Below are 6838 nucleotides of genomic sequence, written 5' to 3'. Positions count from 1 at the left end.
TGTAGATCCTTGATGATTTTTCTTTCCTTTCCGAATCCTTTCTTCTCCGTGAGTATCTTCGTTCATAACGATCATCTCTACTCCTTCTCTCTCTTGGTGGTGATCCTTTGCTTTTTCTTTTTGGAGAATCTTCTCTTCTCTTGTAGGGAGCCGTACACTCGTTGGAATAGTGTCCGGGTCTTCCACAATTGTAACAGTTTCGTTCTCGACTAGAAGATCTTTTGTCATTGTAGGACCTTGACTTGGAGCTTCTATCTTTGCTTCTACTCTTGTAGAACTTGTTGAAGTTCTTCACCATTAAGCTCAATTCTTCATTGAAGTCTTGTTTCTCACTTGATGATGTAGGGGCTTCACATGAGGCTTTATAGGCACCACTTGACTTGTTGTGAAGTTCCTCTTTATCCTTAAGTGACATCTCATGAGCAACAATTCTTCCAATCACTTCCGTTGGCTTGAGATCTTTGTAATTGGGCATCATTTGGATCAATGTGCACACGGTATCATATTTTCCATCCAAGGCTCTTAGGATCTTCTTGATGATGAATCTATCGGTCATCTCTTCACTTCCTAAGCCGGCAATCTCATTTGTGATGAGAGCAAGCCTAGAGTACATTTCAGCGACACCTTCACCATCCTTCATCTTGAACTTGTCAAGTTGGCTTTGAAGCACATCCAACTTGGATTCCTTGACGGAGTCGGTACCTTCGTGCATATCAATCAAAGTGTCCCAAATTTCCTTTGCATTCTCAAGGCGGCTGATTTTGTTGAATTCTTCGGGGCACAATCCGTTGAAGAGAATATCAAAAGCTTGAGCATTGTATTGCAACATCTTCAACTCATCCGCGGTAGCTTCACGGTTTGGTTCTCTCCCATCAAAGAAGTCACCTTCCAAACCAACACACACAATAGCCCAAACAGCGGGGTTATGTCCAAGAATATGCATTTTCATTTTATGCTTCCAACTAGCAAAATTAGTACCATCAAAGTAAGGACCTCTACGGTGATAATTTCCCTCGCTAGATGCCATACTTCTCCTAGGTTGTGAAACCAAGGCTATGACCACCAAAAGCTATGGAGATCAAGTAAATGGAGACCAAAGCTCTGATACCACTTGTAGGATCGAAAGTATGTCTAGAGGGGGGGGGGGTGATTAGACTACTTGACCAAATAAAAACTTAACCTTTTCCCAATTTTAGTTCTTGGCAGATTTTAGCTATTTTAGGACAAGTCAAGCAATCATCACACAATTCAAGCAAGCATGCAAAGAGTATATTGGCAGCGGAAAGTAAAGCATGCAACTTGCAAGAATATAAAGGGAAGGGTTTGGAGAATTCAAACGCTATTGGAGACACGGATGTTTTTCCCGTGGTTCGGATAGGTGGTGCTATCCTACATCCACGTTGATGGAGACTTCAACCCACGAAGGGTAACGGTTGTGCGAGTCCACACAGGGCTCCACCCAAGGGCAACGGTTGCACGAGTCCACACAGGGCTCCACCCACGAAGGGTCCACGAAGAAGCAACCACCCACAAAGGGTCCACGAAGAAGCAACCTTGTCTATCCCACCATGGCCATCGCCCACGAAGGACTTGCCTCACTAGCGGTAGATCTTCACGAAGTAGGCGATCTCCTTGCCCTTACAAACTCCTTGGTTCAACTCCACAATCTTGTCGGAGGCTCCCAAGTGACACCTAGCCAATCTAGGAGACACCACTCTCCAAGAAGTAACAAATGGTGTGTAGGTAATGAACTCCTTGCTCTTGTGCTTCAAATGATAGTCTCCCCAACACTCAACTCTCTCTCATAGGATTTGGATTTGGTGGAAAGAAGATTAGAGTGGAAAGCAACTTCAGAAGGCTAGAGATCAAGATTCATATGGTAGGAATGGAATGTCTTGGTCTCAACACATGAGTAGGTGGTTCTCTCTCAGAACATATGAGTTGGAATGATGTGTGTGTTCTGATGGCTCTCTCCCTAAATGAGAAAGAGGTGGAGGGGTATATATAGCCTCCACACAAAATCCAACCGTTACACAGTTTTCCAATCTCGGTGGGACCGAATAAATAAACTCGGTCTGACCGAAATAGTAAACCTAGTGACAGTTAGGAATTTCGGTGGGACTGTCATGCAACTCGGTAGGACCGATTCGGTTAGGGTTTGGGCATAACGTAATCTCGGTGAGACCGATTACACAAACTCGGTGAGACCGAATTTGGTAATTAGCTAACCAGAGAGTTGGTCAGGCAAACTCGGTGGGACCGATTTGCTCTTTCGGTGAGACCGAGTGGAACTCGGTGAGATCGAAAAGTTACAAAGGGGAAACACTGAGTTTACATTGCAATCTCGGTGGGACCGATTCGCTCTTTCGGTGGGACCGAAAAGTTACGAAAGGGAAACAGAGAGTTTGCAACCCCATCTCGGTGGGACCGAGATCCTTATCGGTAGAACCGAATTGCTAGGGTTTGGCAGTGGCTAATGACAAGTGAAACTCGGTGGCGCCGGATAGGAAGAATCGGTAGGACCGAGTTTGGCTTAGAGTTTAGGTCATATGTGGATATGGGAAAGTAATTGAGGGTTTTTGGAGCATATCACTAAGCACATGAAGCAAGAGGCTCATTAAGCAACACCTCATCCCTCCTTAATAGTATTGGCTTTTCCTATGGACTCAATGTGATCTTGGATCACTAAAATATAAAATGAAGAGTCTTGAGCTTTTGAGCTTGAGCCAATCCATTATCCTTAGCATTTTGAGGGTTCCACTTTCACATCCATGCCATGCCAACCATTGAGCTTTCCTGAAATAATTATCTTGGAATAGTATTAGCTCAATGAGCTATATGTTGTTATGAATTACCAAAACCACCTAGGGATAGTTGCACTTTCAATCTCCCCCTTTTTGGTAATTGATGACAACATATAGATCAAAGCTTCGACAAAAGATAATAAGCATGAAATATATCGTCGCTTTGAGAAGTATGTGATAAGTAAGAGCTCCCCCTAAATTTGTGCATATTTAAAATTTGCTTTGGACTGCAAATGCACAAAGAGTTAGAGTCATGGGTTACTCTTCCATGTCACATACATCTTGGTGGAGCGCTCAAAATGATAAGATTGAAATGCATGCACTCATCACCAAGAATAGTGAATGATCACAAACGATAGATAGAATGATAATATTTAAGCAAGCATTAAGCAAACATTAAGTGTAGCTTATGATCAAACACATGATCATCGATGTCTCACAGGCATAAGGACGTAGTATCTCACACACAAGCAAACAAAGTTTGAAAAACCACCAAATAAAGCAAGAGAGAAAAGCAACACTCTCTCTCTCGAAGCCTATGATCTATACATCTTCTCCCCCTTTGGCAACAAGTTACCAAAAAGTTCCTAGAAAATGCATAGCACTAGATCGACGCTCAGGCTTGATCTTCAGGTGGTGGTGGAGTCCGGATCACTCCAAGGACGAAGCCTTCGGTAGACGTGGTCGGAGTGGAAGCTGAAGTGGATGCTGGAGCTGGTGGAACTGAGGTTGTGGCTCGTGCAGACGTTGTAGCTCTGGTGTCAGCAACTGGCAGTGCAGACGACCTCGGACCTCATGGCACCCTTGCAAACGCATGAGTCGTGGTCCTGCCTCTCCTCTCATTCATGTCCTCCTGGAGCTTCTCCACTGCAGACTGAACTTCTGTTACTTTGATGTCCAAGTCATAGAACCTCTGTTCCATGATCCTCTCTAAACTCGCCTGGTTCTGAGTCAGGGTGGCTATACTCTGCTCAATCCGCAGGGTGGACGCAATCAAGTAACTGAGCTGCTCTTGTTTGGTTTTCAGGAAGTAATCAGATGCCTCCGCTTGAGTAGGCATCCTGGTAGCTTTCTCCTTCTTCGCCTTCTCCTTCTGAGCTTGTGCATGGGCAGATGATGGTTCATTCTCAGTCATAACAACTTCATTGTTCTCAAAATCTGGACGGATGGGCAGGTGTTCCTTATCCAACAAATATACGCCCGTGCCCATCTTGGAGTTGATGAGCTCCTGAATCTGAGGGGCATATCCACAGCTCCTCTTCTGATCTGCCGCAGTCCTTTTGATCGTTTCCACTATGAGGCTCATAACTTTGAATTTTTGAGGCACGTCAAAAACATGAAGCAAATTGATCGCGTGACCTCTGATCATCTTGTGATCTCCAGACTTGGGCAGAAGGGTGTGCCTAAGGATCCAGTTGATCGTAGGCAATCCTGAGAGCAGATAATGCACTGAGCCAAACTTGAACGTGTCAAGTGCTTCGTTCGGAATCTCCTTGTACATGTTGGACATGGAGTTGTGGTCCATCTTTTTCTTGCCATAAATGTCCAGGTCATCTGCTTGCTCCTCTGGGGCATTGATCAGCTTCGCCCATTCCTCAACAGTAGAGTGGTACCTCATACCCTCAGACATCCATGTAATCCTCCCATCCGGATAAAAGTGAGCTGTGGAGTAGAACTGCATGATGAGTTCCTCGTTCCACTTTGTGAGCTTTTGCCCAACAAAGTCCTCTACTCCACACGCCTTGAAGTTGTCCTAAACTCCTGGGTAGTACTCTTCATTATCCTTGATATAGGTCCAGTCGACCCATCTCATGTCACATACAATTGGCTTCTTGTCAAGTAGCACTGTCTCATAGAAATCTTGCTGCTCCTTGGTATGAAATCTGTAGTCCACTGCAGTCCTTCTCCTAGAAGCATATGGATCTGCTTCTCTCCATTTCCTGAGCCCTGAGTCTCTCCTTAGCTTCATATCCTCAGCCACAGGATGAGCATCGTTGTGGTCTGGGATCTTGGGCTTCAGCTTTCGAAGGACACTCTCTTCCTCTTCCTCTGCAACAGTCTCAGGCACTGGGGCCTTGTTCTTCTCAGTGGCTGGGATGCTTCTTGTGTTTCTCTTTGGTGCACTCTTAGGCTTAGATGCAGCCTTAGGTGCTTCCTTGGGCTTGGATGCAGCTCCCCCTGACCTTATGGCATCTCCCACAAGTTTGGCTGCCTTGGGCGCTGGTGCAGCTGCCTCTTCTTCCTCCTCCTCTTCTACCATGATGGAGGCCTTCCCAAGCACTCTAGCCACAGTCTTCTTCACTCTCTCTTTCCTTTTCTTGCCCTCAGCTGCAACGGGCTCAATGGGAGCAGGCTTCTCAGTTGAGGCTCTAGCCTTTGACATGGGTTGCCTGCCTGTTGGCCTCTTGATTTTCAGGCCTGGCTTTGAGCCTTGAGCTGGCTCAACTCTCTTGGAGGTGGCCTCTTCCTCTGCCACATAGTCCTCATCTTCAGAATCTGAGGTTTTCTTCTTCCTTTGTCTCGTGGCAGCTTTAGGCAGGTTGCTGGGTGTGCTCCTGCTGCCATCATCTGAGGAACTTGAGGGGCTAGTGCCCTCACTCAACTGCACTTGCTGCTCTGACAAGTTTTGGCTGTCACTCTGGTCTGACATGTTGCAAACTGACTGCTGACCCTGTGAATAGAGTATAGAGGATATAGAGTGGATAAGCGTCACAAAATGCAGAGATTTTTGCAAAAAGAATGATCCAAACATTTAGTTTTAGTTTCCCACTGAAATCATCTCGGATCTACCGATTTTCAAACTCGGTGATACCGAAGCAGTTTTGGAACCTAAACTAGTGAACTCGGTCAGACCGAGTCACAGTTCGGTGGCACCGAGACTGCTAGGGTTTCACTGAGTTCAAAAATCGGTCACACCGATAGTAATGCTCGGTCAGACCGAGTTTTACTTTTGCAATGGCATAAGCCAAATCGGTGGGACCGAGTTTTTCAACTCAGTTGGTCCGAGATGGTTTCGGCGGAAACCTAAACCTAGAATTTTCGAATCAAACCTAATCTATGAGCGTTTTGACTGGATAGAAGTTTATCAAACGTGGCCAGAAACAATATGATCACAATGTGCTAGGAATCAGATTGAGGAATAGCACAAAGATCAAGTCCATACCCTAGTTCGGTGGGGACTTGCTACGGCGGCAACAGCGGGGCAGAAATCCCATTGACGGCGACGGAGACCAGCGACTGGAGGCTGCTGGCGGCAAGAAGACGATCCGGAGACCTCAGGGGCAGAGCAGTCTATCGCGCGGGCGAAGGGGTTCAGAGAAATTTCCAAATTTTGCCCGTGGCTATATATAGCCCGACCCTGTCGGTGTGACCGAGTTGAACAACTCGGTGGCACCGAGATTCACAACTGTGTGCAGTTACTGAAACTCGGTGAGACACAAAGGATCAAATCGGTTGCACCGAGATTGAAAACTTAGATCAACTTAATGATCTCGGTAGGACCAAAAGTGGAGTATCGGTCAGACCGAGAATCATAAAGAGGTTTTGGAAGTTTAAGTCTATGACGAATCGGGGACTCCGAGCGCTCCTCACACAGAGTGGTTCGAATCTGACTTGATCAAATTTTGTGATGCAGCATGAATAGAGTTTGAGACGAGAAAAGCATAGATAGCTAGGGGAGGTTCTTAGGCATTCTTGTCCATCCACTTGGCAAAAATAAATAAAACCGAACAATCAAACCAACAAGTGGATGTCCTCGAATGAGTAAAATATGCAATCAGCATGCTCACACAATAAGATGGCAAATGAAATATGTGGCAAGGCATGCACAACCAATTCTAGCATCTATCAAGCAATTTGCGATGACTAGGTCATCTATATATGAGTATATTGACTTAGGAGTCATGTGAGAACACTTGATCGTAGGTCATACTCATCGTTTAAGCTCAAATGGGGTTACCACTTTTGCATAAAGCATTGTTTTGTTCACATCTTTAGAGTTGCTTTAGCTCAAGTCTTAGAGTAAAGCTCCCCCT

This window comes from Triticum dicoccoides, chromosome 1A (genome assembly GCF_002162155.2).
Source record: "Triticum dicoccoides isolate Atlit2015 ecotype Zavitan chromosome 1A, WEW_v2.0, whole genome shotgun sequence".
NCBI classification, from domain to species: domain Eukaryota; kingdom Viridiplantae; phylum Streptophyta; class Magnoliopsida; order Poales; family Poaceae; genus Triticum; species Triticum dicoccoides.
Note: the sequence above shows the minus strand (reverse complement) of the source record.